Raw genomic sequence first — 17,857 nt, 5'->3', positions numbered from 1 at the left:
AAGGACTCGAATAAGATAGTTCCGACAATATTGTTATAACTTCCCTTTGATCTAGCCGAGGGGGGTAATATTTCACCGGGGAATTTGTACCCCCCTGCTGTTTTAAAATATATAAGTGGAAAGTAAACTTCAATGGTATCAATCGACTGGACATTGCCAAAGGACTCGAATAAGATAGTTCGGACACTATTGTTATAACTTCCCTTTAATCTAGCCGAGGGGTATAAGATTTCACCGGGGAATTTGTACCCCCCTTGCTGTTTTAAAATCTATAACTGGAAAGTAAACTTCAAGGGTATCAATCGACTGGACATTGCCAAAGGACTCGAATAAGATAGTTCCGACACTATTGTTATAACTTCGCTTTGATCTAGCCGAGGGGGGTAAGATTTCACCGGGGAATTTGTACCCCCCTGCTGTTTTTAAAATATATAAGTGGAAAATGAACTTCAATGGTATCAATCGACTGGACATTACCATAGGACTCGATCAAGATAGTTCCGACACTATTGTTATAACTTCCCTTTGATCTAGCCAAGGAGGGTAAGATTTCACCGGGGAATTTGTACCCCCCTTGCTGTTTTAAAATCTAAAAGTGGAAAGTGATCATCAGTGGTATCAATCGACTGGACATGCCAAAGGACTCGAATAAGATAGTTCGGACACTATTGTTATAGCTTCCCTTTGATCTAGCCGAGGGGGGTAAGATTTCACCGGGGAATTTGTACCCCCCTTGCTGTTTTAAGATATATAAGTGTAAAATGAACTTCATTGGTATGAATCGACTGGACATTACCAAAGGACTCGATTAAGATAGTTCCGACACTATTGTTATAACTTCCCTTTGATCTAGCCGAGGGGGGTAAGATTTCACCGGGGAATTTGTACCCCCTTGCTGTTTTAAAATCTATAAGTGGAAAGTAACCTTCAATGTTATCAATCGACTGGACATTGCCAAAGGACTCGAGTAAGATATTTCGGACACTATTGTTATAACTTCCCTTTGATCTAGCCGAGGGGGGTAAGATTTCACCGGGGAATTTGTACCCCCCCTGCTGTTTTAAAGTCTATAAGTGGAAAGTAAACTTTAACAATTGGTTTCATACAGTATGCTACTTGAACCCCGGTTCCATTTGCAAATTTTGAGTTGGACCCCGACTGGTACCCTGCGAGTGCCCCGGAGAAAAAATTTTTTCATTCAAAAGATGCTGGGCTCCCCACACAAATTTGATATGTATTCGGTGAGTTCCTTACCTGACCGTTTCCGAAAAATCTGACCCGGAATCTGACTTTGTAATGTAAAGTATGAAGCTCAATTTCTAACTTCGCTCAATCTCCGCAACGGTTGCGATCGAGGATGTATCCGTTTTCGTGTTATGTTCTTTAGGAACAAGGTATAAAACGGCCATAGTCTCAACTCGAAGTCAGAGTTACACTTTGATAGGTTCCCTCGTGAGAGTGTCCAAACCAATTAGGTAACCCATTTGTTTCCTTTAAGAAACAAAAACAATCTCTGTGGCTTGACGAACCGAAAACTTTACTAAACTTGTATTAGAAAACTTTCATTCTTGCAATGAAAGGCAAAAAGTAAAATAATTTAAACAGTAGCAAAGGGGGCTCTTACAGAAGCGACATTAAAACTCTTTCTGAATCGGTTAAGTACTGTAAATCTGTGGGTGGGGAGAGAAAAGAAGAACGAAAAACAAGTGTTCGTTGAGTAATAAAAATAATCTGTCTACAGAAATCAATTAATACGATAACACCTATAATGACAAATATGCAAATCTTCAAAAATACACTTTATTTTAAGTGTATTAAAAAACTACAATTTAAAATTAGACTTTCAAGCGTGGAAATCTTACCACCCTCGGCTACATAAAAGGGCAGTTATATCAATAGTGTTAGAAATATTTTAATCGAGTCTTTTGGCAATGTCCAGTCGATTGATACCACTGATGATCACTTTCCACTTTTAGATTTTAAAACAGCAGGGGGGTACAAATTCCCCGGTGAAATCTTACCCGCCCTCGACTAGATCAAAGGGAATTTATAACAATAGTGTCGGAACTATCTTAATCGAGTCCTTTGGCAATGTCCAGTCGATTGATGCCACTGATGATCACTTTCCACTATAAGATTTTAAAACAGCAGGGGGGTACAAATTCCCCGGTGAAATCTTACCCCCCTCGGCTACATCAAAGGAAAGTTATAACAATAGTGTCCGAACTATCTTATTCGAGTCCTTTGGCAATGTCCAGTCGATTGATACCCTTGAAGTTTACTTTCCACTTATAGATTTTAAAACAGCAAGGGGGGTACAAATTCCCCGGTGAAATTTTACCCTCCTCGGCTAGATCAAAGGGAAGTTATAACAATAGTGTCGGAACTATCTTATTCGAGTCCTTTGGCAATGTCCAGTCGATTGATACCCTTGAAGTTTACTTTCCACTTATAGATTTTAAAACAGCAAGGGGGGTACAAATTCCCCGGTGAAATCTTACCCCCCTCGGCTAGATCAAAGGGAACTTATAACAATAGTGTCCGAACTATCTTATTCGAGTCCTTTGACAATGTCCAGTCGATTGATACCATTGAAGTTCATTTTACACTTATATATTTTAAAACAGCAAGGGGGGTACAAATTCCCCGGTGGAATCTTATCCCCCTCGGCTAGATCAAAGGGAAGTTATAACAATAGTGTCGGAACTATCTTATTCGAGTCCTTTGGCAATGTCCAGTCGATTGATACCCTTGAAGTTTACTTTCCACTTATAGATTTTAAAACAGCAAGGGGGGTACAAATTCCCCGGTGAAATCTTACCCCCCTCGGCTAGATCAAAGGAAAGTTATTACAATAGTGTCCGAACTATCTTATTCGAGTCCTTTGGCAATGTCCAGTCGATTGATACCATTAAAGTTCATTTTACACTTATATATTTTAAAACAGCAGGGGGGGTACAAATTCCCCGGTGAAATCTTACCCCTCTCGGCTAGATCAAAGGAAAGTTATAAGAATAGTGTCTTAACGATCTTAATCGAGTCCTTTGGTAATGTCCAGTTGATTGATATCATTGAAGTTCATTTTACACTTATATATTTTAAAAACAGCAGAGGGGTACAAATTCCCCGGTGAAATCTTACCCCCCTCGGCTAGATCAAAGGGAAGTTATAACAATAGTTTCGGAACTATCTTATTCGAGTCCTTTGGCAATGTCCAGTCGATTGATACCCTTGAAGTTTACTTTCCACTTATAGATTTTAAAACAGCAAGGGGGGTACAAATTCCCCGGTGAAATCTTACCCCCCTCGGCTAGATCAAAGGGAAGTTATAACAATAGTGTCGGAACTATCTTATTCGAGTCTTTTGGCAATGTCCAGTCGATTGATACCATTGAAGTTTACTTTCCACTTATAGATTTTAAAACAGCAAGGGGGGTACAAATTCCCCGGTGAAATCTTACCCCCCTCGGCTAGATCAAAGGGAACTTATAACAATAGTGTCGGAACTATCTTATTCGAGTCTTTTGGCAATGTCCAGTCGATTGATAACATTGAAGTTTACTTTCCAGTTATAGATTTTAAAACAGCAAGGGGGGTACAAATTCCCCGGTGAAATCTTACCCCCCTCGGCTAGATCAAAGGGAAGTTATAACAATAGTGTCGGAACTATCTTAATCGAGTCCTTTGGTAATGTCCAGTCGATTCATACCATTGAAGTTTACTTTCCACTTATAGATTTTATAAGAGCAAGGGGGGTACAAATTCCCCGGTGAAATCTTACCCCCCTCGGCTAGGTCAAAGGGAAGTTATAACAATAGTGTCGGAACTATCTTATTCGAGTCCTTTGGCAATGTCCAGTCGATTGATACCCTTGAAGTTTACTTTCCACTTATAGATTTTAAAACAGCAGGGGGGGTACAAATTCCCCGGTGAAATCTTACCCCCCTCGGCTAGATCAAAGGGAAGTTATAACAATAGTGTCGGAACTATCTTAATCGAGTCCTTTGGCAATGTCCAGTCGATTGATACCATTGAAGTTCATTTTACACTTATATATTTTAAAAACAGCAGGGCTGTACAAATTCCCCGGTGAAATCTTACCCCCGTCGGCTAGATCAAAGGGAAGTTATAAGAATAGTGTCTTAACGATCTTAATCGAGTCCTTTGGTAATGTCCAGTCGATTGATACCATTGAATTTCATTTTACTATTATATATTTTAAAAACAGCAGAGGGGTACAAATTCCCCGGTGAAATCTTACCCCCCTCGGCTAGATCAAAGGGAAGTTATAACAATAGTTTCGGAACTATCTTATTCGAGTCCTTTGGCAATGTCCAGTCGATTGATACCACTGATGATCACTTTCCAGTTATAGATTTTAAAACAGCAAGGGGGGTACAAATTCCCCGGTGAAATCTTACCCCCCTCGGCTAGATCAAAGGGAAGTTATAACAATAGTGTCCGAACTATCTTAATCGAGTCCTTTGGTAATGTCCAGTCGATTCATACCATTGAAGTTTACTTTCCACTTATAGATTTTATAAGAGCAAGGGGGGTACAAATTCCCCGGTGAAATCTTACCCCCCTCGGCTAGGTCAAAGGGAAGTTATAACAATAGTGTCCGAACTATCTTATTCGAGTCCTTTGGCAATGTCCAGTCGATTGATACCACTGATGATCACTTTCCACTTTTAGATTTTAAAACAGCAGGGGGGGGTACAAATTCCCCGGTGAAATCTTACCCCCTCGGCTAGATCAAAGGCAAGTTATAACAATAGTGTCGGAACTATCTTAATCGAGTCCTTTGGTAATGTCCAGTCGATTGATACCATTGAAGTTCATTTTACACTTATATATTTTAAAAACAGCAGGGGGGTACAAATTCCCCGGTGAAATCTTACCCCCCTCGGCTAGATCAAAGGGAAGTTATAACAATAGTGTCTTAACTATCTTAATCGAGTCCTTTGGCAATGTCCAGTCGATTGATACCATTGAAGTTCATTTTACACTTATATATTTTAAAAACAGCAGGGCTGTACAAATTCCCCGGTGAAATCTTACCCCCGTCGGCTAGATCAAAGGGAAGTTATAACAATAGTGTCGGAACTATCTTATTCGAGTCCTTTGGCAATGTCCAGTCGATTGATACCCTTGAAGTTTACTTTCCACTTATAGATATTAAAACAGGAGTGGGGGGGTACAAATTCTGCGGTGAAATCTTACCCCCCTCGGCTAGATCAAAGGGAAGTTATAACAATAGTGTCGGAACTATCTTAATCGAGTCCTTTGGCAATGTCCAGTCGATTGATACCATTGAAGTTCATTTTACACTTATATATTTTAAAAACAGCAGGGCTGTACAAATTCCCCGGTGAAATCTTACCCCCGTCGGCTAGATCAAAGGGAAGTTATAACAATAGTGTCGGAACTATCTTATTCGAGTCCTTTGGCAATGTCCAGTCGACTGATACCCTTGAAGTTTACTTTCCACTTATAGATTTTAAAACAGCAGGGGGGGTACAAATTCCCCGGTGAAATCTTACCCCCCTCGGCTAGATCAAGGGGAAGTTATAACAATAGTGTCGAACTATCTTATTCGAGTCCTTTGGCAATGTCCAGTCGATTGGTACTCTTGAAGTTTACTTTCCACTTATAGATTTTAAAACATCAGGGGGGGTACAAATTCCCCGGTGAAATCTTACCCCCCTCGGCTAGATCAAAGGGAAGTTATAACAATAGTGTCGGAACTATCTTAATCGAGTCCTTTGGTAATGTCCAGTCGATTGATACCATTGAAGTTCATTTTCCACTTATAGATTTTAAAACAGCAAGGGGGTACAAATTCCCCGGTGATTTCTTACCGGGGGTAAGAAATCTCCGGTGATTTTGTACCCCCCGGTACATTTTTCACGATGCAGGTTTTCACCGTGACACCGGCGCTAGCAGTTTTGCCGCCATGGGCAGTACTTTCACATGCCGCCCCTTTAATCCGCAAACCTGATTTTGACAGAAGACGTTCAGGTGTCACGAAAAAGTAGGATGCCCCATTTAAAAACATGTATGAAACGGAAAAGTAAACAAAAAATTGAACTACCTATCTCGAATGCTTACGTAACATCTAACGACTCCATAGATGAGAATATTCAGTATGCTCGATTTCGCTGTATATCTGTAGTGATGGATAGAGTTATATCTGTGATATACAGCGTCGCACACAGAAAATAATTTTTTAAAAAAATGTGCTTTACTCACGACTAAGGATTTTAATTTTTAAGCTTATTTTATATCAAAAGGTGTTTCCAATAGAGTATAGAGCATGAAGATAATATAGTGAATCAGTTATTACGGCAAAACTAAGTGTTTAGCCTAAGCCTTATGATGTACTAAAACACTATAGAGATACATAAATTAACATACCTTAATTGAAAGAAACTTTTCTTGCTTTGGTATGAGCAAATTCCTTTATAACATTCGCGTAGTCCCAGCCGCGTAAGAACATTTCAAATATAGGAGGGGGCAAGTGTTTTTGTTGCGCCCCTCGCTCAACAGCGCACCCCCATCACACCGCGTAATTTCCACTAATCTTTACAGTATTACGGTTATTTTTTTTTTCGTGTGTGGGGGAAAATAATTGTAATTTACGAAAACAGCTATACATTTGAAAAATTAAAATATTAGACTTACTTGAAGTAAGGACAGCTTCTTCACTCACCCAATGTATTCATTCAACACAAGAGTTGTACAGCGGTGGACACTTCTAAATGGTACACCTTAGCCGTAAATCTCCATATGGCTGTACCATTTAGAAGTGTCCACCGCTGTACATTAGTAAAACTAGTAGACCTCATTTGACTTGCGTCGGGATACGTATGAAGTACGGTTTACTATTAATTAATCGCTAAATAGTAGGCTACAACATGATTGTTCGTATACGTTCGGCACTAAAGCCACATTCCCGCTCTCCAGAACTGATAAGCTGAAGACATATCACAACCACAATTTTTTTTTTCTAAAGTGATCAGCAGATTTTCACAATACACCTACACGCACACTTTTCTTATTTTACTTTCACATCACATTAATCTTCAAATGTTTCAGTACACAGATTGAACTGCACTTTGTATTGATATACCAGACTAGAGATGTAAAATAGCCGGATTTTTGAGACGTGCTTTATTTTCATTTTTAAAAAACGGCTTTTGGAAAGAAAACGGAAATTTTTGCTCTTTTGACACAACTAGCATCTCATAAGTCCCACGTTGGTTGCCTAACAATGATATCAAGTTCTTGAAATTTATACATCTTGAAATGTGTTGTTTGGGTTGTTTAAAGTCAAACTGGCAGACAAAAAAAAAAAAAAAAAAGTATCACCGCCGTTCCAGAAACACTATTGTTTCAGATACTCTTCAATACCTAATATTAGAGCCGAAAAGGCTTCATAATTTTGTTCATATTTCAGAAGAAAATGTTTCACTAATAGCACCAGCATAATATGATTTAGTTTAAGGAACTGGAGCAACAAAGCTTAGTGCGGTGGCTCTAACCTTAAATTTTTCTTCAGAATACTGTATTTTTTTAAAAAAAAAAAGTTATAATGGGAAAAGAAAGCTGGAACACACTGTTGTTTCTTCACTAAATATGAAATATTAAAAGAAAAAATTCCTCAGCCAAATAAGCATGGAAAAGATTTTTTTAAAAAGCAGGTTTTTTTTGAGACCTAAAACCACTATTCAGAACAGTTATTGTTCCCACCACTAACTTTTCACTAAAACTTTTTTGTCGTTAAACATTATTCTAAGAACTGTACAAACAACCGTTCGAACTAGAAAACCCTATACATTAACCCTTTTGAGATTTCCACTTTTTAAAGGCAAATTTTAGACTTTCAGTCAAGCAGCTATTGCGTTGAGACTATTTATCGTAGAATCATGGTTGATACCCCGTTTTATTCGGAATGAAACAGTTTTTTTCCTAATTTGTAAATTTCCCTAATATGTATTTACCTAAGGCAGTAAAATTCTGTCCAAATTGGGAAAAAGGGATTTTTTAAAAAGTCCCCATTCCCTGTGAATTTCTTCCCTCCGGTACACAATATGGACATGTGAATGTTACCAAAAAAAAACTTTGCTTCACTCCAAACAAAACGAGGTATGAACCATGATACTGGGGTAAATAGTCTTAGTGCTAAAATTAATTTACTATTTTTCCTAATATCTCGTATTGTTATTCAACAACCTCTAGTGTCAAGACTCTTTATCGCAGGATCATAGTTCGTAACTCTTTGTATTTGTAATGAAGGAATGTTTCCAACTGTACCATTCAAATTTCTCCATTATGTACCAGAAGTGAAAACTCCCGCTCAAATTGGGAAAAAAGATATTTTTGTCAGGAAAAAAACCTTTTTGAGAATTTCTTCCCCCCACATAGATGCTAGCGCCATGGCAGTGGTAAAGTTCGAAACGTGGTCCTGCAATGAACACTCTTGACGCTAGAGCTTATTGAATAACAATACATTAGTAACTATTATCCAAAAATGGGGAGGGAAATTTAGTAAATCAGCTCTAGCACCAAGACTATTTATTCTAGGATTATGATTTGTACCTTTTTGTTTGTAACGAACCAGCATTTTAAATCGTATCATTGGCATGTCCCTATCATGTACCTGAGGAGAGAAATTCCCGCCCAAAATGTATAAAGAAAAGCGTGAAATTCAAATTTGCAAAAATTAACTTTCTCGGAAATTTATCTCCTTAGGTACATGACAGCGCAATGGCAGTGGTACCGTTGGAAATGTTGCATCATTACCAACAAAATGAGGTACAGTGCATGACCGTACGACAAATAGGGATGACCTGTAGTTACTTGACTAAACACATTGACTAAAAATGTGTAATAGGGGGAAAATTCAGATTTTTTTAAAATCACTACTTACCCTACGATAATGGTTTGTACCTTGTTTTGTTTGGAATGGTGGTAGGTTTCAAACGGTACTACTCACATTTTCCTGAGATGAGGAATTCCCGAAAAAAGAAAAAGACCTGAAAAATCCCCTTTTTTCCACTTTGGGTGGGATATTCCAGCTTCTGGTACATAATAGGGAAATTTGAGTGGTACAGTTGGAAACATTTCTTTATTATGAACATAACTAGGTATGGACCATGATCCTAGGATTAATAGCGATGTGTTAGATATTTTTTTTTTTAAAAAAAAAGCTCTAAAATTTATCCTTTTCTTTTTTCCTTAGTCCATGTTTGTGACGTCATTGCCCCCAGGTATCAAAAGCGTGACTGCAAAATGCCCATGAAACACATTCTTTGATGCTTATCCGCTTGAATGAATGCAAAAAACACGGTGTGAAAAGCTTTACTAGAAATTTATAAAGCAAATTCCGAAGGTCGACGTCATGGTTCAGATCTGTACCAAAACTTCCCAAAGGGTTAATATTAGTGATGAGCAAATGCAAGACCAAGACCAAGACCGGGGTGGTCTTGGTCTTGGTCTTGGTCTTGCACATTCAGTCTTGGTCTTGGTCTTGCACTGGAACCCATGGTCTTGGTCTTGGTCTTGGTCTTGCACACCCAGTCTTGGTCTTGGTCTTGGTCTTGCATGCAAGAGTCTTGCAAGTCTTGCATTTAAGAAATCTCAAGCTTTTCGTAGGTAAATTTTACTATGGATATAAGGGACAATAAACTCTACAATGCGCCAATAATAACGGAAATACAATGAATGTTCCTAAATTTAATATAGTTTAAGTTTGTGTAAGCATCATGATAGTGTATAACATAGGTGATGACCTTTCCTTTCTTAATGGGTGCCCACGCTTCACTACTTGTAAGATATGCCTAAATCACAACGTTTCGTAATCTATTTATATTTTTTAACACATCCAACATTCCACTGGTTCCCAAACTGGGGAGGCTACTCCTGAGACGCATGAAAGAAAATCAAGACGGCACAGATTATTGAAATACCATGAATTGCAAAATTATTTTTACACTCTAAAGGCGTCAGATTTTTCTTTTCAACCACGATTAGCTAATACTTATATTAATCAAACTTCCAATTAAATATCGAGATTTTGTTTTTCTGATTCCAATATTTACTCTGTGGGGCAGAAACATTGACATTACGCAAAAGTTATGAAAAATTGCAGGCTTTCGATACATGGGCATGGAGGAAAAAGGAGATAATTAGCTGTGTTGAACGGACAACGAATGAGAAGGTAGTCAAAAAATTAGCAGTAGGGGGGAAATAGAAGAATTTTAGATATTGTTAAGAGGAGGAAGAGGAACTGGTTAGGATATTGGCCGAGGAGGAACTGTATTATGAGAGACGTGCTGGAAGGTATTGCGGAAGGAAAGAGATGGAGGGAGCGAAGGAGACTACTTGAAGGAAGGTATTAAAACAAAAAATTGCTACGTCAAGACGAAGAGGCTAGCTAAGGACCACCGAACGTCGAAGCTTCTCAGTTGCAGCAAGTAACCTGCCAATAATGGCAGAATAACTATTATGAAGATGATGATATATTTTGCAATATTGATTAAAAAAAGAGAGAGAAAATTAAAATAATAATTATTATTATCAAACCTCTTAATATTTTAGAATAATTTGAGTGAAAACTGAAAACGATTCAACTGTCTATGTCTTTTGTGTAAATTCAATCTATATAAATATTTTTGACCTGTATTGGAAATACAAAATAACGGCATCAAACTCAAAGTTATTTGAAATTTCACTTGTGAATATGGATTACTAGCATCAATTACCCACTTCGTTCGGTTAAACTTAAAAAAATAATAATATATTTCGTTAGTCAGTCACTTTTTACTATTAGTAAAGCGCTCTCTGATATCGGTCATTTTCGATTATTTCTATATTTCTCTCCCCAAGTTGCGGGGCTGAATATGAATTTAAACGGCATCAGAAGTGTCACTGTTCGTCTCAGAGACACCACAAACTAAGGATTCGGCACTAATATCGGTAATTTTCAATAAACTTATATATCTCCTTCACCCCAATGTTGCGACGTGCTGCATCAGAAGTGTCATTGTTCATCTCAATGACCTCGAAAGCCATGAGTTCGACATTGATAATGGTAATTTTTGATAATTTTATATATCTTGTTCCTCACCCAAGTTGCGGTGCTGAATTTGCATTTAAACGGGATCGGAAGTATCACTGTTCACCTTAGCGACGCCGAAAACAATGGATTCGACACCAATATTTGGTCATTTTTTATCATTATTATGTATCTCCCTCTCCCCAAGTTACGAGGCTGAATTTCTTCGTAACGGCATCGAAAATGTCAGTACTCAACTCAGCGAACTGGAAAATATATATTCGGTTGTCATTTTCGATCGTTTTTATATATCTTCTCTTCCCTCCGCCAAGCTACGGGGCTGAACTTGGATTTAAATAGCATCAGAAGTGTCACTGTTTATCTCAGAGACCCCTAAAACTATATACTCCATTTTAATATCGGTCATTTTCGATCATTTTTAAATATCTTTCATTCCCTCTCCCCTCACCGTCAAAGTGATATAACAGAAATCACCTCAGATCCGATCCTCATCTATGTTAAAATGAGATCGAGTTCGGTCGGGTGATTCACGAGTTATTAAATTTTATTTATTTTTGTACATTTTCCATCCCCACCTCCTACCCTAAGTTCTACCGTCAAAGTGATTTGATAAAAAAAAAAAAAAAAAAAAAAAAAAAAAAAACACCCCAAGTCAAGAACCTCATCTATGTTGAAAATTTGATCGAGATCGGTCGGCTGGTTCAAGAGATTAGGAGTCACAAAAATAGTCACTTTCAATTTTATAATATACATTTGTTGTTGTAGTATAATGTTATATCGTTCAATCATCGATATGCCGTATACCTAAGGAGGCTAAAAGTTATATTAATAAACAATTATTCAATGTATAAGCATCCACCTATGAAATCAAACTTGCGGACACATGCACTAAATTTTTGTCAATATCATGAAAATGTTATTTCGATATTAGTTTTAAGAGCACACATTGAAAATTTACAACGGATGCTTGAGTCTCAGAGCCAAGCCCATACCCATGTAGTTGACACCTATGGTGTACGGTACTGTATTACCTATGTCCAATGCTACATTTGTCTTTAGTTTTGGGAGAACACCACTAATATACTTTGAAATGAAATGAAGTATCTAGTTTAACGTCCCAAGATTGTGCACCAAGGGTAAGGGAGACAGTGATGAAGAGAAATGACTGAAATGGTGGAATGAAGAAAGTAGTAGGAAACGAAAAAATACCGAGAAAACGCACGTACACAGTGCTTGTCCACCATAAAAAGCTCACACGGTGCGAGATGACATCTGTGTGGCTTGAAAACGAGTAATATTTACAGAAAACGCGAACAACCAATTCAGAAAACGACATACTGTTGCTATAAGCTACAGGGGCAGATCGACTCACACGGATTGCATAAACTACTGGGAACACATTCACTCCAGCTGCATTTTTACTGAAGCCAAGAAGTTCAAGTGATAGATGTAATGATATTTCCCCTTTCTTTTTACATTCTATAAAAATTTTAGTAGTACCGGTACTTGTGCAAGACTCTTGCGCAAGAGTCTTGGTCTTGGTCTTGGTCTTGCAGGTATGGTCTTGGTCTTGGTCTTGGTCTTGCACCCTTGGTCTTGGTCTTGGTCTTGCATCGGGATTGCTGGTCTTGGTCTTGGTCTTGGTCTTGGTCTTGCATGCAAGACTCTTGCAAAAACTGCAAGACCAAGACTCTTGCGCTCATCACTAGTTAATATATTTGCCCTTCTTTTCTTATGAGTGACCGGTTATTCTTAACTGTTAAATTTCTCATATTTATTTTTCTTCAGAATGCAGTAATTTTTCTTTTTCTTCTTATAATGGGGAACAAAATACTTTCTTCATTAAAGTTGAAATATTAAAAAAAAGTTCAAAGTTTGACAGACATAAAAGCGGTGGAAAAAACTTTTTTAAAAGTCGTTTTTTGAGCCCTTGCGTACGTAACATCCAACTTTTAATATATTTAACAAGAGCGGAATAATATAGTTTCAATTTGATTAAATGTTCAATGTAAAAAAAAAAATAACGAGCCACTGTGATCCTATAGTTCATTTCCACACAAAAACTGCACACTTCAAAGAGCATAATTCACACTTTTCCAAAGACAGTCGCACGGTATTTCTGAATTCTCTAAACAGTTCCTTCGCGTCCAGTGAGTTAAGCCTGTCTGGGTATGCATTAAGAACTGCAAAATTATTCAGTCTTGCCTGGGTCATTGTGAACCTCAGATAAGTTTTGAGACGCCGCAACATTGAGAAACTTCTCTCGGCAGTTGCAGATGTCGCCGGGATGACAAACAGGAGGCGAAGGACTTTCAAAACTTTAGGAAACAACTCTCTTGTTTCTTTACAGAGTTTCTTGAAGTTCTCAAGCAGGTCTCTCAGATTTTTTGAAGTGGGAATAGTGGTGAGTAACAGTTGCATCTGTAGTTGTAGTCGGTCCGGATTGACATGGTATTCTTTTAAAATGTCACTAATATCTTGGGAAAAGTTACCTTCCAGAATTAAATCTTCTATTGCACAGTACTTCTTTAGTTCAGGCTGATGGAATCGACTCAATTTTGCAAATGACATTGTCCAAACATTCATAATAGGTTGCGCGTAATTTCTCTTCTGCGGTTTGAATTGGTAATTTTTCGCGGATGTCTGCGAGTGTTCTAGTCTTTTCGAGGTCTGTTTCCTGCGCGGTAGCTGAGGAGATCCTTGTTTGTTCTATCGAAAGCCCCCTATATAATCAGGGCCGACAAAACGAATAATTAATATATCTACAGCGCCCTTGGTGCAATATTACATCAGTGTTTGTTCTATCGAAGGCGCCCCTATACAATCAGGAGCGACAAAATGAATAATTAATATATCTACAACGCTCTTGTTGCAATATTATATCCTTTTTGTTCTATCGAAGGCGTCCCTATACAATCAGGGGTAACAAAGGGAATAATTAATATATCTATAGTGCCCTTGGTGCAATATTACATCCGTGTTTGTTCTATCGAAGGCGCCCCTATACAATCAGGACCGACAAAATGAATAATTAATATATCTACAACGCTCTTGTTGCAATATTATATCCTTTTTGTTCTATCGAAGGCGTCCCTATACAATCAGGGGTAACAAAAGGGAATAATTAATATATCTATAGTGCCCTTGGTGCAATATTACATCCGTGTTTGTTCTATCGAAGGCGCCCCTATACAATCAGGACCGACAAAATGAATTATTAATATATCGACTGCGCCCTTGGTGCAATATTACATCCGTGTTTGTTCTATCGAAGGCGCCCCTATACAATCAGGACCGACAAAATGAATTATTAATATATCTACAACGCTCTTGTTGCAATATTATATCCTTTTTGTTCTATCGAAGGCGTCCCTATACAATCAGGGGTAACAAAGGGAATAATTAATATATCTATAGTACCCTTGGTGCAATATTACATCCGTGTTTGTTCTATCGAAGGCGCCCCTATACAATCAGGAGCGACAAAATGAATAATTAATATATCTACAACGCTCTTGTTGCAATATTATATCCTTTTTGTTCTATCGAAGGCGTCCCTATACAATCAGGGGTAACAAAGGGAATAATTAATATATCTATAGTGCCCTTGGTGCAATATTACATCCGTGTTTGTTCTATCGAAGGCGCCCCTATACAATCAGGAGCGACAAAATGAATAATTAATATATCTACAACGCTCTTGTTGCAATATTATATCCTTTTTGTTCTATCGAAGGCGTCCCTATACATTCAGGGGTAACAAAGGGAATAATTAATATATCTATAGTGCCCTTGGTGCAATATTACATCCGTGTTTGTTCTATCGAAGGCGCCCCTATACAATCAGGAGCGACAAAATGAATAATTAATATATCTACAACGCTCTTGTTGCAATATTATATCCTTTTTGTTCTATCGAAGGCGTCCCTATACAATCAGGGGTAACAAAGGGAATAATTAATATATCTATAGTGCCCTTGGTGCAATATTACATCCGTGTTTGTTCTATCGAAGGCGCCCCTATACAATCAGGACCGACAAAATGAATTATTAATATATCGACTGCGCCCTTGGTGCAATATTACATCCGTGTTTGTTCTATCGAAGGCGCCCCTATACAATCAGGACCGACAAAATGAATTATTAATATATCTACAACGCTCTTGTTGCAATATTATATCCTTTTTGTTCTATCGAAGGCGTCCCTATACAATCAGGGGTAACAAAGGGAATAATTAATATATCTATAGTGCCCTTGGTGCAATATTACATCCGTGTTTGTTCTATCGAAGGCGCCCCTATACAATCAGGAGCGACAAAATGAATAATTAATATATCTACAACGCTCTTGTTGCAATATTATATCCTTTTTGTTCTATCGAAGGCGTCCCTATACAATCAGGGGTAACAAAGGGAATAATTAATATATCTATAGTGCCCTTGGTGCAATATTACATCCGTGTTTGTTCTATCGAAGGCGCCCCTATACAATCAGGACCGACAAAATGAATTATTAATATATCGACTGCGCCCTTGGTGCAATATTACATCCGTGTTTGTTCTATCGAAGGCGCCCCTATACAATCAGGACCGACAAAATGAATTATTAATATATCTACAACGCTCTTGTTGCAATATTATATCCTTTTTGTTCTATCGAAGGCGTCCCTATACAATCAGGGGTAACAAAGGGAATAATTAATATATCTATAGTGCCCTTGGTGCAATATTACATCCGTGTTTGTTCTATCGAAGGCGCCCCTATACAATCAGGAGCGACAAAATGAATAATTAATATATCTACAACGCTCTTGTTGCAATATTATATCCTTTTTGTTCTATCGAAGGCGTCCCTATACAATCAGGGGTAACAAAGGGAATAATTAATATATCTATAGTGCCCTTGGTGCAATATTACATCCGTGTTTGTTCTATCGAAGGCGCCCCTATACAATCAGGAGCGACAAAATGAATAATTAATATATCTACAACGCTCTTGTTGCAATATTATATCCTTTTTGTTCTATCGAAGGCGTCCCTATACAATCAGGGGTAACAAAGGGAATAATTAATATATCTATAGTGCCCTTGGTGCAATATTACATCCGTGTTTGTTCTATCGAAGGCGCCCCTATACAATCAGGACCGAAAAAATGAATTATTAATATATCGACTGCGCCCTTGGTGCAATATTACATCCGTGTTTGTTCTATCGAAGGCGCCCCTATACAATCAGGACCGACAAAATGAATTATTAATATATCTACAACGCTCTTGTTGCAATATTATATCCTTTTTGTTCTATCGAAGGCGTCCCTATACAATCAGCGGTAACAAAGGGAATAATTAATATATCTATAGTGCCCTTGTTGCAATATTACATCCGTGTTTGTTCTATCGAAGGCGCCCCTATACAATCACGAGCGACAAAATGAATAATTAATATATCTACAACGCTCTTGTTGCAATATTATATCCTTTTTGTTCTATCGAAGGCGTCCCTATACAATCAGGGGTAACAAAGGGAATAATTAATATATCTATAGTGCCCTTGGTGCAATATTACATCCGTGTTTGTTCTATCGAAGGCGCCCCTATACAATCAGGACCGACAAAATGAATTATTAATATATCGACTGCGCCCTTGGTGCAATATTACATCCGTGTTTGTTCTATCGAAGGCGCCCCTATACAATCAGGACCGACAAAATGAATAATTAATATATCTACAACGCTCTTGTTGCAATATTATATCCTTTTTGTTCTATCGAAGGCGTCCCTATACAATCAGGGGTAACAAAGGGAATAATTAATATATCTATAGTGCCCTTGGTGCAATATTACATCCGTGTTTGTTCTATCGAAGGCGCCCCTATACAATCAGGACCGACAAAATGAATAATTAATATATCTACAACGCTCTTGTTGCAATATTATATCCTTTTTGTTCTATCGAAGGCGTCCCTATACAATCAGGGGTAACAAAGGGAATAATTAATATGTCTATAGTGCTCTTGGTGCAATATTACATCCGTGTTTGTTCTATCGAAGGCGCCCCTATACAATCAGGAGCGACAAAATGAATAATTAATATATCTACAACGCTCTTGTTGCAATATTATATCCTTTTTGTTCTATCGAAGGCGTCCCTATACAATCAGGGGTAACAAAGGGAATAATTAATATATCTATAGTGCCCTTGGTGCAATATTACATCCGTGTTTGTTCTATCGAAGGCGCCCCTATACAATCAGGACCGACAAAATGAATTATTAATATATCGACTGCGCCCTTGGTGCAATATTACATCCGTGTTTGTTCTATCGAAGGCGCCCCTATACAATCAGGACCGACAAAATGAATTATTAATATATCTACAACGCTCTTGTTGCAATATTATATCCTTTTTGTTCTATCGAAGGCGTCCCTATACAATCAGGGGTAACAAAGGGAATAATTAATATATCTATAGTGCCCTTGGTGCAATATTACATCCGTGTTTGTTCTATCGAAGGCGCCCCTATACAATCAGGAGCGACAAAATGAATAATTAATATATCTACAACGCTCTTGTTGCAATATTATATCCTTTTTGTTCTATCGAAGGCGTCCCTATACAATCAGGGGTAACAAAGGGAATAATTAATATATCTATAGTGCCCTTGGTGCAATATTACATCCGTGTTTGTTCTACCGAAGGCGCCCCTATACAATCAGGAGCGACAAAATGAATAATTAATATATCTACAACGCTCTTGTTGCAATATTATATCCTTT

The sequence above is a fragment of the Thermobia domestica genome, chromosome 6, assembly GCF_964235325.1.
Source record: "Thermobia domestica chromosome 6, izTheDome1.hap1.1, whole genome shotgun sequence".
In the NCBI taxonomy this organism is placed as follows: Eukaryota; Metazoa; Arthropoda; class Insecta; order Zygentoma; family Lepismatidae; genus Thermobia; species Thermobia domestica.
This window is presented reverse-complemented; position numbering follows the sequence as displayed.